The sequence below is a fragment of the Carlito syrichta genome, unplaced genomic scaffold (genome assembly GCF_000164805.1).
Source record: "Carlito syrichta isolate Samal-C Ts95f unplaced genomic scaffold, Tarsius_syrichta-2.0.1 Scaffold311045, whole genome shotgun sequence".
Classification (NCBI taxonomy): Eukaryota; Metazoa; Chordata; class Mammalia; order Primates; family Tarsiidae; genus Carlito; species Carlito syrichta.
In genome coordinates, this window is record NW_007255141.1 from 149,653 (window position 1) to 167,321 (window position 17,669).

At 40.7% G+C, this 17,669-nt stretch overlaps 1 pseudogene across 1 annotated transcript; it reads left to right on the top strand.

Annotated features, from left to right (window-relative positions):
• The first annotated feature begins 5,778 nt into the window (after positions 1-5,778).
• On the top strand, positions 5,779-6,688 carry LOC103271005 (annotated as a pseudogene). The gene has a single exon (XR_505017.2). The product of XR_505017.2 is annotated as a COP9 signalosome complex subunit 8 pseudogene (transcript).
• The last annotated feature ends 10,981 nt before the right edge of the window (positions 6,689-17,669 follow it).

The following is a 17,669-nucleotide window of genomic DNA, read 5'->3' on the forward strand; positions in this document are numbered from 1 at the left end:
GGTGTGTGTGTGTGTGTGTGTGTGTGTGTGTGTGTGTGTGTGTGTGTGTGTGTGTGTGTGTGTGTGTGTGTTATAAATGAGATTGTGTTCCTGATTTCGTTCTCAGCTCAAATGGTGTTGGTATATTGAAATACCTCTGGTTTTGAGTGTTGATTTTGTAATCTGAGACTTTACTGAAGTTGCTTATGAATGCTAGCAGTCTTTTAGTAGAATCATTAGGTTCTGTAAATATAGAATCATACCTGTGAAGAGAGATAATTTAACATCCTTGATTACCTTTTATTTCTTTCTCTTGCCTAATTGCTCTAGCTAGAACTTCCAGTACTATGTTGAATTGGAGTGATGAGAGTGAGCATGATTATCTTGCTCCAGTTCTTAAGGAGAATGCCTTCCAATTTCTGCCCATTAAGTATGATGTTGGCTGTGGGTTTGTCATAGATGGCTCTAATTATTTTGAACAATGTTCTTTCAATGCCTAGGTGGTTGAGGATTTTTGTCATGAAGGGATGTTGGATTTTATCAAATGCTTTTTCTTTATCTTTGAGATAATCACGTTGGCCTTGTTCTTTCTTTCTTTTTTTTTTTTGTTTTGTTTTTTTTTTTTTTTTTGAGTTGGAGTCTCACCCTGTGCCCACGCTGTAGTATAGTGGCATGCTCACGGCCACTGTAGCTTTGACCTGCTGGGCTGAGGTGATCCTTCTGTTTCAGCCTTCCAAGTAGCTGGAACCACAGGCATGCACCACCACATGCAGCTAATTTTTTGATTTATTGTAGAGATGAGGTCTCACCAAGTTGCCCAGGCTGGTCTTAAACCCATGAGCTCAGGCAATCCTCTCACCTCAGCCTCCCAAAGTGCTGGGATTATAGGGTAAGCCACCACGCCCGGCCTCTTATTTCTTTTTATGTGGTGAATTACAGTTATTGATTTGCATATGTTGAATCAGCCTTGTATGTTAGGAATAAATCATACCTGATTGTGATGCATAATTTTTCTGATGCACTGCTGAATGCAGTTTGTCATAATTTTGTTGAAAATTTTTTCATCTATGTTCATCAACAAAATTGGCCTGTAGTCTTATTTCTTAGCTGTGTCTGCCATTTTTTTGTATCAGGATGAAGCTACGTTCATAGAATGAGTTAGGAGTACCTCCTTCTCAATTGTTTGGAATAATTTTAGTAGTTTTATTACTAGGTATTTCTTGTACATTTGTAAAATTCAGTAGGAAAGCCATCAGGTCCCGGACATTTTATGATGGATAAGTTTTCTATTATAGAGTCATTTTGTGGCTCATTATTGGCCTGCTCAGAGTTTTAGTTTCTTCCTGTTTTAATCTTGGGAGATTGTGTGATTCCGGGAATTTATCCATTTTCTCTAGATTTTCTAATTTGCATGCATATAGATGTTTCTAGTAATCTCTAATGATTTTTTGTATTTCTTTATGTTTTATTCTAATGTTGCCTTTTTCATTTCTGAATGTATTTATTTGAATTTTCTCTTCCTTCTTTTTTTGTTAATCAGGCCAGTGATCTTTTTTGATCTTGTTTCTGTTCAAAGAACCAGCTTTTCAACTCACTGATCCTTCATATGTTTTTTTGCTGTTGTTGTTTGTTGCAAATTGCATTTATTTCTGCTCTTATTTTGGTTATTTTTTTTCTGCTGCTAGGTATGGTTTTAGTTTGTTACTGTCTTTCTAGTTCCCTTAGGTGAGATGTTAGATTGTTTATTTGAGATATTTTTGCTTTCGTGATGTGGACTTGCAGTACAAAAGTTTCCTCTCAACATTGCTTTAGCAGTGTCCCAGAGGCCTTGGTATATTGTGTTTTCATTTTCATTTGTTTCAAAGAATGTTTTGCCTCTGTCTTGATTTCCTTGTTTACCCAAAACTCATTCAGAAGCAAGTTGTTAATGTCCATGAATTATAGGAATTCTGTGTTTTTGATGTTTATAGGAATTTTTATTGATGTTTGCAGGAATGTTTATGGGACTTTTATTGATGTTTATAGGAATTCTGGGTTTTGAATTATGTGTTTTTGATTTCTAGTTTTATCCTCCTGTGGTCTAAAATTATGCCTGGTATGATTTCAATTTTTTAGAATTTTTTTCAAGGTTGATTTATGACCAAGTATATGGTCACTCTTGGAGTATGACCCATGTGCAGATGAGATGACTATATACTCTGCAGTTGTAGAACAAAGTGTTCTGTGTATGTGTGTTAGATCTAATTGACCAAATTCAAATTTAAAACAGGATTTCCTTGTTAGTTTTCTGCCATGATAATCTGTCTAGAGTTGTTAGTGGAGTGTTGAAGTCCCCCAGCATTATAGTGTGGCTGTCTGTGTCCTCTCTCAGGTTAAGTAGCTATTTTTTCATAAATTGGGGTGCTCCTATATTGGGTGTATATATATTTAAAATAGATCATTTTTGGCTGGGCGCAGTGGCTCACGCCTATAATCCCAGCACTTCGGGAGACTGAGGTGAGAGTATTGCCTGAGGCCACGAGTTCAAGACCAGCCTGGGCAACTTGGAAAGACCTCATCTCTACAATAAATAAAAATAAAATAGCCAGGCATGGTGGCACATACCTATCATTCCAGCTACTTGGAAGGCTGAGTCTTGAGTCCAGCAAGTCAAGGCTGCAGCAGCTGTGAGTGTGCCATTGCACTCCAGCCTGGACAACAGAGTGAGATTCAACTCAAAAATAAATTTTAAAAAGTAATTCTTGTTGTTTATTGAGCTCTTTATCATTATGTAGCATCCTTCATTGTCCTTTTTTTATTTTATTGGCTTAAGGTCTGCTTTATCTGATATGAGAATAGAAACCTCTGCTCTATATTGTTTTCCATCTGCGTGGTAGATCTCTGTCTATTCCTTTACCTTGAGCCTGTGGGTGTCATTAAGAGTAAAATGGGTCTCCTGGAGACAGCAAAAAGATGAATCTTGTTTTTTAATCCAATTTGCTACTCTGTGTCATTTAAGTGGGGGCATTAATGCCATTAAACTTCAGGGTTACTATATATATGTAACGGTTTGTTTCTATCATAGTGGTGTTGTGGAGTTGCTTTGTGGTCTCAGTTTTGTGGGTAATTTATATGATCTGTAGGCTGCGTATTTACTTGTGCTTTCATAGTGGATAACGTCTTTCTTTTGTTTCTGTGTTTAGAACACCCTTAAGCATCTCTTGTAAGGCCGGTCTAGAGGTGACAAATTCCCTTAGTGCTTTCTTGTCTGGGAAGGACTTTCACCTTCAGTTATGAAGCTTAGTTTGGCAGGGTAGGAGAGTCTTGGTGGCATATCTTTTCTTTAGGAATATTATAAATGGGCCCCTACTGTCTTCTGGCTTATAAGATTTCTGCTGAGAGGTCTGCTGTTATAGGTCTCCCTTGATAGGTGTTCTGTCCCTTCTCCCGAACTGCCTTTAATATTTTTTCTTTCATGCTAATCTTTGATAATCTAGCAATGAATGTGCCTTGGGGATGGTCATTTCATATAATACCTTTCAGGAGTTCTCTAGATTGTATCTGTGTGTTGACATCTCTAGTAAGATGGGGGAGTTTTCGTGGTTTATGTGTGCAGTGTGTGCAACTACTGCCTCTAGAGTGCTCCCATTTTCTCCTTCTGTCTCAGGAATGCTGATCAGATGCAGACTTAGTCTCCTTTTTCTTTTTTCTTTTTTCTTTTTTTTTTTTTGAGTAAGAGTCTCACTGTTACCCAGGCTGGAGTGCAGTGGCACATTCATGGCCACTGCAGCCTCAATCTGCTGGATTCAGGTGATCCTTCCTCCTCAGCCTTCCAAGTAGCTGGAACTACAGGCACATGCCACAATGCCTGGCTAATTTTTGGATTTATTGTAGAGACGAGGTCTCACCAAGTTGCCCATGTTGGTCTCAAACCCCTGGGTTCAGGCAATCCTCTAGCCTCCACCTCCCAAAGTGCTGGGATTACAGGCGTGAGCCACCATGCCTAGCCAGGCTTGGTCTCTTTACATAGCCTTGTACCTCTCGAAGGTTTTGCTCTTTATTTTATATTCTTTCTTCTATATTTTAATGACTAAAAACCATGTGAAGAATCAGTTCTTGAACCATTTTCACGGCATCTCTGATCTGGGAGTCCACTTTCTCATGGATCTTGATAAGTTTCTTTGCCATCCATATTCTGAATTCTGTGTCTGTCTTTAAGAACACTTTGTTCTGTATATGATCCATTACTTGGGAGCTGGTGCGATTGTGTAGGAGAGGCGAAATACTCTGACTTTTTGTGTTGCTGGAGTTTTTGCACTGACTTCTTCCAGTCCTAGAATGATGATGTTCCGCTTTCCTCTTTCAGGGGGTACTTGATGTGCAGATGTATTTTTTCCACTAGGTGTTGTAGTTCAGAATGTAGGACTGTAGGAGGCGCTAGAGGACTTGCCTAGTGGGTCCGGCAGCCGGCCTGCTTGAGGGCGACGAGTCTGCGCCATGGAGTGCTGGGGTCTACAAGGGACCTGTACGCCCCTTCGGCCCAGAGCCGGCAGTCTTTGATTTGAGGGAGCAACCCAGACAGAGAGGCCGCTGAATTCCCTGATCGCTCTCTGCTCTCACCTATTTTGGCAGCAGAGACTGTGCTAGAAAGGCCTGGCTCAGCTGCACAGGTTGCCTGCCCAATGGTGGGTAGCCTGTTTAATGACAGATTGCCTGTTTAAAGTCCCTGGTGGCTGGCCTCCCCAAAGAGTGTGGCAGTGGCAGGTCTGTGGGGGCAACAGCAGGCAAGCCAATCTCGGTAAAGCAACTGGGATGCGGAAGGGTGAAGGGTGCCCTGCCCTCTCTCATTGCTGCTCCTGTTTACTGGAGCTGTGGGCCCATGAGGGGGGGACAAGACATGCTGTCGCCCTGTTGTGCAGCTCCTTCCCTAGCCAGGAAGCAACACTGTTGAGGACCACAGTACCTGGAAAGTATATGTCCCTCAGCGGAGGAGCCTGAGGCCTCCTCCTTTGCTTGGCAGTGGCAGCTGCTAGCACTGATCTGCACAGAGGTCAGTGGCCTCTTGAAGTGGCAGTTGGAGCTCCTGAGGATTTCTCTCTCACTGCTTAATTCACCAATTCTCCACAGTTGGAAGACTTGCTCTTAGTGCTTGACCCAGGTCCCTGTCAGTGGGCTGTCTGATTACATTTCTCTGCCTCCCTTGAGACCCATTACTTCTTTGTCAAGTCCCAAGGGGTGAGTTCTTCTCCTGCTTTGAGTGTAGAGACTTACTCCCTGTTTTGGTTCCTCTCCATAAGAGTTGCATGCTAGCTGCCACTAGTCAGCCATCTTACCCTTCTATCCAAGTGCTACAACCTCTTCATTTCCTTATGTAATTCACTTTGGTCTCTGCTCTATAGCCCAATGAAACCAGGAGAGGAAGGTTGAGAAGGGAAGAGATTTATTTTTAGCCAAACCAAGGGAGACAGTGTCAAGATAATGTCTTAAAAGCCACTGAACAAAGGAGCCAAGGAAATTATATAGGGTGAGTCTTTGGAAGTTACTATCTAGGTTACAAATTATTGACCAGGCTATGTGTAGCCCCTCCATGTTTAGGTTACAAATCGTCTAGGCTACATGCAGCCCATGCAGCCCCCGCTTCCACATTCTGAAGGCATCTGGTGGTATTCAGAAGCAGTCTGGCACCAGGTGGTGTCAGGGAGTTGTGCCACTGGTCATTCTCCTTTTCCCCAATGGTGTGGATGACTGACCTGGTTGATAAGGTCGGTCCTGTGATTAAGTCTGAAGGTGTAAACAGAAGAAGGGAGTAAGCGGGTCTGGGGTCTGGGGTCCAGGGCGCTGCGGCGGCAAGACCGGCCGGGAAGATGCCAGTGGCGGTGATGGCGGAAAGTGCCTTCAGTTTCAAAAAGTTGCTGGATCAGTGCGAGAACCAGGAACTCGAGGCTCCTGGAGGAATTGCTACACCCCCAGTGTATGGTCAGCTTCTAGCTTTATATTTGCTCCATAATGACATGAATAATGCAAGATATCTTTGGAAAAGAATTCCACCTGCTATAAAATCTGCAAATTCTGAACTTAGGGGAATTTGGTCAGTAGGACAAAGAATCTGGCAGAGAGATTTCCCTGGGATCTACACGACCATAAATGCTCACCAGTGGTCTGAGACGGTCCAGCCAATCATGGAAGCACTTAGAGATGCGACAAGGAGATGAGCCTTCGCCCTGGTCTCCCAAGCATATACCTCAATAGTAGCCGATGACTTTGCAGCCTTCATTGGACTTCCCATAGAAGAGGCTGTGAAAGGTATATTAGAACAAGGATGGCAAGCCGACTCCACCACAAGAATGGTTCTGCCCAGAAAGCCAGTTGCAGGGGCCCTGGATACTTCCTTTAATAAGTTTATTCCCTTGTCAGAGCCTACACCAGTTCCCCCAATCCCTAATGAACAGCAGTTAGCCAGACTGACCGATTATGTGGCTTTCCTTGAAAACTGATTTATCACCCTGAGTTCAAGATCCACCTTCAGAATTCTGCATACTGACAAATATAGAAATGTAAAATGTTTCTTTTCAATTTATTAGATGGATTGAGCACCTCAGCATTCCTTACTGAGTATGAGATATGATACATATATAAGGTATATTATATGTGTTTTGTCCTAAAACATTATGCTGAATGGTTGTTGAAACAACGCTCATTTTGTAATATTTAACGATCTGGATGGAGCCCATCAGTATTATGTGGTTAGTTTATATTTTGTGGTGACTCATAAAATAAGATCTCCTGTTTCATGTAGAACAGTAGTTGTCAACTTTCTTTTCCCTGCCCCAGCACAGGCCAAACTCTTATCTGTACCACTGGTTGATAATTGTAGTGATTCATTTGGAGTTTGAGAAGAACTGTCCCCAGGGGCAATATCTGAATTGATGGAGACTGTGATTCACCTTCTTTGTAGAATATGCTCTCTTTTCTCCTCATGTCCTGAGAGCTACTAATGCCGAATACAGAAATACAGCTGAAGAACAAATAAACCATTCTCATAGTAAACCAGTTTGTTAACTTTAGTTTTTTTTTCCAGTAGTGTGAGTACACCCATTGCTGGCAGAGGAGGGCTTGCAATGAAAATGGGACTTATTTAAGACATTTAAGTATTAAGTTGTGCTGTGTCCTTTCAGAAGAAGGTAAACTTAAGTATGGAATATGTTATATGTGGAAAGGAGCTATTAAGTGATACACTTTGTACAACCATCCTGCAGCCTATTTGTCGCTTATATTTATCTCTTGATTCAAGTTCTGCCCTTTGGAGAAATACTGAACAAGTCTTTTATTCTTTGTGTGACAGCCCTCTGAGTATTTGAAGTTGTTTGTTATGTTTTCAGGTTAAAACACCCCTTCCCCTTAGTTCATTTATTCTGCATTTCTTCAATAAATATTTAACTAAATTCTTCAAAAAAAAAAGAAAAAGAAAAAGGGAGTAAGCACCTTCCAGGGGCGAAGAAGGAAGGAAAAAAGAAAAAATGTTTTAAAACTCAAGCACCAGGTGCATTCAGCATTAAGAAGGTTCTATTATATAACTACTCGTGAAAAAAAAGAATTATTTTTCCTTATGTTCATGGGTATATTCTAGGGAAGAACTATTCCCAAGAACTCTACTACTTTCACAGGCACACTGGGTACTCAAGTAACAAACGCTCCACTCTCAATTGATACCTCCCATTTCTATATGGTAAAGGAGAGCCCACCTCTCCTGGCTGCTTCCTGCTGACCAGGGGCAACAAAAGGGGATTTTTGAAGTGGAAATCTTCTATCTGATTTTTTTAAACTGGTTTTCCTTGGTTGGGATTTGGTGGGTTTATAGATTTTAAAGTTCACTTTTTCAGATGTGGCATACAACTAATAATTATTTTTGCATTAAATAAAAGGTTATACCATTTAGTAAAACAAATAACAGGAATTTGAAGATGTCTGAGAAAATTGATTGGAGCCCAGAGGGGATCCCTAAGAATGTTTCTGAAAACCAATCGGTTATCTTAGAAGTGATGTCTTGAGCATAAGCATTGACATCTTTTATGGTATTAATGCTGGGTCTTATCTGGTTTAATATTATAGCTATATTTTTTGACCCATCTGGAATAAACATGCAATATTTGATTGTACAGGTTCCCCATTGGGAGGCAGTTAGGATGTCCAGGGCCATTTTGTTTTGTAACACTGTCCTTCACATTAGAGTCATTTTGATGATTATTAGCATGATGTTATTTCTACTGTCACTGAAGGCCTGGTGGATGAATTTCGCTAAGGCTTTTATAGGGAAGGAGACACTTTTTAATCCTGTTTCTGGCATAAAGAAGTTGAGCACATAATTGTATCATTTAAAGACAGACTGACTCTATTGAATGTGGAGATATGGTAAATAAGCTATTTTGGCCCTATGTAGGGTATTGTTTTTGTGTCCCTGAAACCACGGGAATCTGAAGGCACCTATCCATCCAGGAGGTAGTCAAGGCCACAAATCGGTCCCACAAATCCAGCGGGTCCCATTTGGGACATTTGATGAGTTTGTTGAACATAATGTTTAATTTTGTTTTCTTAACAATTTTAGGTTCTCCCTGATCTTGAGGGGCTAGAGAGGGTTTCCCAAGCACAATTTTGAATGAGTTTAATCTAAGTCCACTTTTAAGGGCCACCGGTATGCAGAGCAGGGCAATGGGCAATGCCTTGTCTCATTTTAATTGGGTTTCCTGATGTAACTTGGCTAAAGTCGTTTTATTTTAATGTATGGTTTTTTTAGTTTTTTGTTTTTTGGGGTTTTTTTTGATGATGGAGGATGGTATTTCGTATACATAGTTTTCATTTGATTCCCAGAGTCCAGTCACGTTGGCTATAAAGGCAGGTCTATTATTACTTTGGAAAGTTGATGGCAGACCAAATCTAGGAATGATTTTTTTTTTACTTCATTTTATTTTATTATAAAGACATGAGGTACAAGTCAGGATTAAGTACATAAGTAATGGTTATACAGGTGAAATTTGGGCTTCCAACTGGTCCTCCAGTTGGTACCCTTTGTACTGTTCCATGCCCTCTCCCCTCTCTACCTTCTCTCTCCTGGCAGTGTCTCACAACTGCCGATCCCTCCCTTGTGCTATTGTGACTAATGTTCAGGTCCCACTTATGAGTGAGAACATGTGGTATTCAGTTTTTTGTTTCTGTGATAGATTGCTAAGAATGATTGTCTCCAATTCCAGCCAATTTGCTGAGAAGTCCATAATTTTGTCTTTCTTTATGACTGTGTAATAGTCCATCATGTATATGTACCACATTTTATTTATCCAGTCTACTTTCACTGGGCAGTAGGGTTGGTTCCATGTTTTTGCTATTGTGAATAATGCAGCAATAAACATGCATGTGCAGGTGTCTTTTTTTGTAGAACAATTTGTGTTCCTCTGAGTATATTCCCAGGAGAGGGATTGCTGGATTGTGTGGAAGGTCAATTTCTAGTTCCTTTAGATATCGCCACACTATTTTCCATAGAGGTTGGACTAGTTTGCATTCCCACCAACAGTGTAGAAGCATCCCTTTTCTTCGTACCCATACCAGCATCTATTGTTTTTTTTTATTTCTTATTTCTTAATGATGGCCATCTTTACTTGTGTAAGGTAGCATCTCAGTGTGATTTTGACTTGCATTTCTCTAATGATTAGTGAGCTTTTTCATGTTTTTGTTGGCTGCTCGTATGTCTTCTTTTGAGAAGTGTCTATTCATGTCCTCTGCCCATTTCTTAATAGGGCTGTTTGGTTTTTTTTTTCTTTTTGGCTTATTTGAATTCCTTGTAGATCCTGTAGGTTAGGCCTTTGTCAGATACACAGCAAATATTTTTTCCCATTCTGGGGTTATCTCCTGCTCTCTTGATGTTTTCTTTTTTTGTGCAACATCTTTTCAGTTTGATGAGGTCTAATGGGTCATTTCATGAATAAACTGAGGGAGAAAGAGTTGTGCACCCCTGGGAACTATGGGTTTTTTGGTTAGGGTCTAGCCATAGTTCTTTACTTGGGTCAAATATGCCTCTGTTTTGCTGCCAAATCTGTTTCTCTTGAGGAGTCAATGTCTGTTGATATTACAGAATAATGTTAGTGAGGGTATTGTCAGGACAGAGGTGCACTTCCATATAGGACAGGTCATTTATCCCAGGGCAGCATTCTTTGCTGCAGCATCAGCTAGATTATTTCCTTTGACTTTCTCCATAGTATCTTTTGAGTGCCAGGGATTTTTAAGATTGCAAGCTGCTTTGGCATTTGAATTGCTCCTAATAGCTCCAAGATTGGTCCCCATTGCCTTCCTATGAGCTGCCCAGATAAGGTTAGAAACCCCCTCTGTTTCCACAGCATGCTGAAATCATGGGCTACTCCAAAAGCTATCTTTGTATATATTGCCACTTTTCCTACAGCTCATTGGTGAGCTCTAGTTAATGTGATTAATTCAGCTATCTGGGCTGATTTTACTCCACAGAGTTGAGTGTGCTTTCAATTTTGTCTCCCCTAAGTCTAAGGGAGACTTAGATAAGAACCATCCATAAACCACATCAGTTCAGCATTCTCAGTGGGAGTTTCTTGTAAATCTTCCATAGGGGAAAGTAAAATATCAGTTAGTGGACTGTAGTCCTGTTCTTCTTGTCCACCTGGAAGGGAGAGCAGAGTAGCAGGGTTAAGAGTGTGAGAGCACTTTATTTTTGTTTTCTTTTTTAAAATTATTTATTTATTTATTTGTTGTAAAGATGTGGGGTACAATTCAGGGTTAGGTATATAAACATTGATCATGCAGGTACCCTTGTTGATGAGAGCACCTTAAAGTGATGTTCCAGGTAGAAAGGAAAAGCGCCTCCTAGGAGGCAATGCGCTGACAGAATAGTGTGGTGAGAGTTTAGGGGAGATTCTGTTACAATCCAAGTAAATGCTTGTCTGCTATCTCTCAATACCAATATATGGAGAGGCAAAGAACTGGCTAAAGAAAGTATATTTCTGAATTTAGAGTTCAAGGATACAGAGTCTGGCTCCTGGCATTTCTGGAACTGTTCTGCTCACCCCTTAGGTTTCATCTTCCATTTTTATAAGTTTAGGGTTACTGGTACCTATACATTGACTATGTGACTGACAGAGCATTGTATAGAGCTCAAGCAACAGCCACATTTTGTTTAATAGTGACATTTATGGTCCACATTTCCTGGCACCAGTTACCAAGGGTAGCCCAGTTTCTCTTATCAGTAACAGCAAACAGAAGAGTTGAGCAAGCCTGCCATAGAGCAAGGGAGTCAACAGAGCCCATCACAAAGCATTATTCACCACAATATATTGTTAGGTAGTAGTTATAACATGCATAAAGTTATAAAAATTACAAGACTTATGGTTACATAAGTATCATATTTTTCAAATCTATGACTATTGATATAAGGAATAAGGATTCATTTCTCTCAATTGAATGAGCTCAGTCTGCAAGAAGTTAAGGATTCCTTGAAATGACTTACAGGGAATGTACAGGAGATAAGGAAAATACTTTTTTTGCTAATTCTCAGAAATGTAGGTATATGCAGGCCTGCTTGAACAACTTATTATTCCCTTCTTTTTTAATTTTTAATTGTTTTGTTTTGTTTTGTTTTTGAGTCGGAGTCTCACTCTGTCGCTCAGGCTGGAGTGCAGTGGCACACTCACGGCCACTGCAGCCTCGACCTCCTGGGCTCAGGTGATCCTTCCATCTCAGCCTTCCCAAGTAGCTGAAACTACAGGCATGTGCCACTATGTCCAGCTAGCATTATTCCTTTCTTTAAGGGTTCTGGCAATATGGACAGACAATAATGGGTTTCTGTATCAATTCCACAGAGTAGTGCATATAAATGACTAGTAGGGACCCCAGGACACATTCTTCAACGTTTTTATATAAGATGGCTGAGGCTGATACGGCTCTCATAAAGGGGATGTCCTTTTGTGGCTGACTCTAATTGTTGACTGAAATAACCAATTGACCTATGATTGTCACTGTGTTTTTTGAATTAATACTCTGAGAACATTTCTATTTATTTCATGTACAAAAAAGAAAAGGGGAATGCTATAATTCGGGTGGCCTAAAGCAGGTGCTCATGTGAGAGCCTCCATGCATTGTTTTTCCTTTTCTTCTCAATGGACTGAGTCTGGTTGGGTCTGTTTATTTTTTTATATAAGAGCTAAGTCATTAACGAATATTGGAATCCAACTTCTACAATAGCCTGTTAATCCTAGGAGCCCTCTTTGTTGTCTTTTTGTTTGGGGCAGGAGAGAGGCCATAACAGCAGAGATTCTCTCAAGGTTTATTAATAGCCCCCACAGGGAGCTCACCGTGTCTTAGGTACTTAACTTGAGGAAGGCAAAATTGCAATTTATCTTTTGGCACTTTGTATCCCTTCAAGGCAGGCTGTTGTAATAGATGGACAGTGTCCTCTGTGTATTTTCATGAGAGGATGTGCACAGCAACAAATCCACATACTGAATTAGGACAGATCCATTTGGAAGCTCAATATCCTTTAAATCTGCCTTTAATATTTGAGAAAAATAAGTAGGGCTCTCAGAGTAACCCTGGGGCAGAACTGTCCGTGTATATTAATGCTGTTGCCAAGTGAAGGCAAAAAAATATCAGCAGTTCTGCTCTGCAAGTATGCTGAAGAAAGCACTGCATAAGTCAGTGACAGAGAAGTGGCTGGCAGTAATAACAATATTGAATAATAAGGTGTGGGGGTTAAGAACAGCAGAATATCTAGGAATTATTATTTTGTTTATAGCTGTTAGGTCCTGAATGAGTCTTTAGCCTTTCCCATTCAGCTTTTTAACCAGGAGGGAGTTGATGTATTATAAGGGTTGGTGCAATGTATCATGAGTCCTTTGTCTAGTCTTGAATTACTGGTTTGATTCCTAACAAGGTTTCAGAATCTGGCAGGTGTTTATATTCATCCATGGTTATCTCTGTGGGAACATCTGACTTAATTCTCCTCATATCTGTGGAAGAACTTGCTCATAAACAATCTGGTACTTTGGATAAGAAAGGCTCCAATTCTCCCTGTTCAGCTTCTTGGTTCACTTTAGGAAACATAATATTATATGTGGGCTTTTGTAAGTCTTCTATATCTCCCAAATTGAGAATCATTTCTCTCTTCCGTGAAAATGAGATGTGGGCATTATGAGTCTCTAGGAAATCCTGTCGCAGCAGTTGTATAGGAGCACCATCCACTATAAGGAAAATGTGATGCTTTACTAGTTCTCCTAATTGAAATTGAAGGGGATTTGTTTTTAAAAGTTGTAGTTGGACTGTTTGAAACCCCTACCCTTTGGGCCTTTTCTTTACTCTAGGGGTGAGGGTTTTTAATTAAGGTAGGACTGAGGACTGATAGTGAAGCACCAGTGTCTACAAGAGCTCTTGTAATTTTCTCATTAATGGATATTTCTATTTATCCTAAGGTGTTTGTTAGAAGTAGAGGGAAATCCCTCTCTATTCCCCAAAGAGCATCCATATTCTGATATTTGGGCATTTCGATGCCTTCTCCTGAAGCTGACTATCCCATTCATACAAGCATCTATTTAAGGTTTTTGCAATCCCTTTTAAAATGCCCTTTCTTTTTGCAATAGTGGCATATTTCTCCCTTTTTAGCTTGTTGGGATATCGGGAAGAATATAAATCTCATGGCCTTTCAGCTTGATTACTAAGTGGCTTTTGTTGTAAACTCATAACTTCAGAGGCTGTTTCCTTTTCCTTTTTGATGATTGTTAGTGACAACTGGCCATCTAGGGTGACTAACTAACTAGTGGGCAAAGAAGCCCAAGCCTCATTATTTATCTTTATCAAGGGGCTAACTCATAAGCCTTGTGTAAATACAGAATTTAGTAAGGTGTCACTTTTACCATGCTCAAAGTTCTCAGAAGATATCCCTGAATGTTATTTGAATGCTCTTTCAAAACGGATATAAAAATCAAGCATAGTTTCGTTTTGGGCATATTTTACATTGTTACACCTTTCTTCAGTCTATAGCCTTGGGAAATGCCTGTGGCAGAGGTGGTCGCAAAGCTCTCAGCATTTCTGTCTCCCAGCTGCATCTATTTTGTCAAAATCTTCTAAAGGCTGCTTCTAATCTGCTATTTTAAACCATTCAACTTTGTTTGGAGGGATAATAACAGCTGGTGTAAGTCAGAAAATTCTGGGTATAGATCTTAAGCATTCATTGGAATTCCTTAGCAAACCCTAGGAGCTCTTGTATTGAGTAGGGAATCCAGATACCAGGTCCTGTAACTGATTTGGTCTGGGGTGTATGCAATATGCTAGGATCCTCTTCCCCTGTGGGTTTTATCCTAAAAAGATCAACCACTATTTTGTATTCCCCAGCCATTTCTGGCCCCTATGAACATGAGGTGAGGAAATAGGAGAAGCAAGAGGAAAAGGGAAATTGTCTGGACAAGGAAGTTTAGAGAGCAGAGGGTTAGAAGGGGCAGGAGAGACAGTTTCTGGTGCCTTCTTCATTTCAGAAGCAGATTCTGCTAGTTTCTTTAGTTCTAAGACAGTCTCAAATACCATCTTACTAATGTCCTAGAGGGTGGCATGTGTATCATTCCCTCTTTTGGATGATTCTGGGTGCCAGCTAAAGTACTATTCCCATTCATTCTCCTTGGTTCAGGGACCTAATTTCTCTAATCTTGTACAAGAAATCCAATTTGGGCATATCAAAAGTACCCCATTTTGAAAATTTTAGACCTAGGTCATCCTTAGTGAGATCTCCCCATTTACATAAATACTTGCAAGAAAAAACAACATAATTATCAAACATAAAACCAGCTGGGGTGCCCAAGGGGAGCAATTCCTTTGCCCTTGTTCTCTTTTAGAGGATCTATTACCCTTTTTTTTCCTCTCAAAAAAGAAGAGCTGAACTAGGGTTTTGTGTTGTGGGATTGGAGTGTGCTGCTTGTGAGCGGAACCCCACAGTGTTTCACCACTGAGTCATTTCCACCCCCTTACATATCACAGCTTCTCTCTTCAGAGGTCTGTTACCTCCAAGAGGGCTCAAAACACCAAGTGATCAACTCTTAGGTTTCCTGGACATATCTTTTTTTCTTTTTTTTTGAGTTGGAGTCTCACTCTGTCGTCCAGACTGGAGTGCAGTGGCCGCTTCTGGCCACCGCAGCCTCGACCTGCTGGGCTCCGGCGATCTTTCCACCTCAGCCTTCCGAGTAACCGGAATTACAGGCATGTGCTACCACGCCCAGCTGATTTTTTGAGTTATTGTAGAGATGAGGTCTCGCTGCCCAGGCGGGTCTCGAACCCGCGGGCTCAGGCAATCCACTCACCTCAGCCTCCCAAAGGCGCAGGATTACAGGCTGAGCCACCGAGCCCGGCTTACCTTTTTTTCATTAATTTTGTTGGGGGGATTCCTTGTAGAGTCGCTATGCATCATGGGGGGTGTCAATCCCCCAGACACTTCCACTGAAGTGCCTTTCAGCTGGTAGGAACAAAATTCTCTTACTATTCAGAGCTAAGAAACTCAGTCTCTCATTGTTCGTGAAAATGGCATTTCAGTTCCTCATGAAAATGTGCCAATAAGTCAATCCAGATCTCCCTTCATCTCTCCCCACCCCCAGAGGAAGAAAAGGCAATGGAGAAGCCCCTCTAGAATGCACCTGTGAATCAAATTTTTGGATTCCAAACAACTTCCTAGTAAGAGAAAACTAGCTCAGCATATGAGGACTGACAATTAAGTTTGCAAACATCCTAGAAAAAGTGCTACATACCTCATTGGTGAATATCACTACAATCACCTTTGAAGTAATTCCCTTGAAAAGCTATGCTCCGATGCCAGTGCCTAGTCCACACATCAAAGCAATTTTGGAACCCTTTTTCTGGAATGGCCATCAGAGCTGTCAACGTACTACCCTTGATGTCCCGAATGTTATCAAAATGTCTTCCTTTCAATATTTCTTTTATCTTCAGGCAAAGAAAAAAGTAACTGGGAGCCAGATCAGGTGAGTAGGGAGAGTGTCCCAATACAGTTATTTGTTTACTGACTAAAAACTCCCTCACAGACAATACTATGTGAGCTGGTACATTGTCATAATGCAAGAGCTCCTTTGGGACCATTTTTGCACACGCCTTTCTCATGCCAAGATTTTCAGTTCAGATTTACTGTTTCTCTATCAATGTTTGTTTGTTCTGCTATGCTTCTCACAAGTCAGACAATGATTTTAATGCATGATTCCACAAAGTTTTGCAATGTTTTCATCAGTTCTGCTTGTTACTGGCCACCCTGACCTTTCTTCATCAGTGACACTTTCTCTCCCCTCAGAAAAATATTTAATCCATTTGTACACTGCCATTTTCTTCATGGTTGTATCCCCATAAACTTGGATTAACATTCCCTTATTTCATTTCCACTCTTGCCAAGTTTAACAAGAAACTTAATGTTTGTTCATTGCTCTAATTTAAGCTCTGAAATTCTCTCAATGGCACACAGAAACATGCAGCAATAATGATGAACGCCACTCAGCAAGACACTGCCACAAGTCAACATAAACACAACTGTGAGACCCTGATATACCAAGGTTTTAAAACCTTACTGAGTTGTTTGTACAGGGCTACCAACGTAAGCACATGGTGGCAAGTTCGTGAACTTAATTGGTAGACCTTGTAGACCAGGCGCCATCAAAAAGCTGGAGGTCCGAGGCTTAGCAGAAACTTAACAGGACCACCTGAGGAGAAGCACAAAGGCTGCAATGGACCTTTCCTGGTATCCTGCTGGAATTCTGGGTCTGGGTGACTCCTCCGGATTCCTGAAGTCTTCTGTGTGCCCCCATGATGACACAGAAATTCCAAGATCAGCCAAATATGCTTGAAGATATTTATTCTAAGCCAATTATGGGACACAGCCTTGAGAGGATGTATCAGGGTGATTGAATTGCAGTTTGGTTATATACATTTTAGGGAGACTGAAGTTACAAAAACCATAAATCAATAAATGTGAGATTTTCATTGGATTGGCCCAGGAGGAGGGACATTTCCAAGCAGGAGCTTACAGGCTGTAGGTGGATTTAAGGATTTCTTGACTGGCAAATTGTAGTTCCTAACTAAAGAATTTTGGTAATCAGTAGAAGACAAATACACGAAGTCTGGGAGTCCCCAAGAGACGGCATTGCAGTTTCAAAAAATACATTGATTTCCCACTTTATCTGTCATGTGTTGTTATGCCAGAGCCAGGTTGGAAAAAAAAACTTCAGTATATAGGATAATAGGATAATAAAACCTTATCTGGTGAGTCCTTATCAAGTGTGACTCCCCAAGCTTATTAGGAATTTGGATAAGAGGAAAAAGGTCACAGTTGAATCCTCACTTTTAACACTAAGTGGGCTGTTTTCACTCAAGGGCATTTTCCTTTGGCTGGGAAAACTATTAAAATTTTGCTATTTCGTTTTTGAGACAATAGCACTCTCTTTATCCCACCTAACAAGATACTGGTACATGATAAGTTAATAAATATGTATTTAAAGAATAAGGAAAGGAATGAGTTCCACACTCTACTCCACAGCTGTGTCATCCAGGCTGGCCTCAAACTCCTGGGCTCAAATGACACTCTCACTTCAGCCTCCTGAGTAGCTGGGACTATGGGCGCATGCTATAGCATGCTCCCAGCTATCTGTGTATTTTTATTCTTAGGTTCA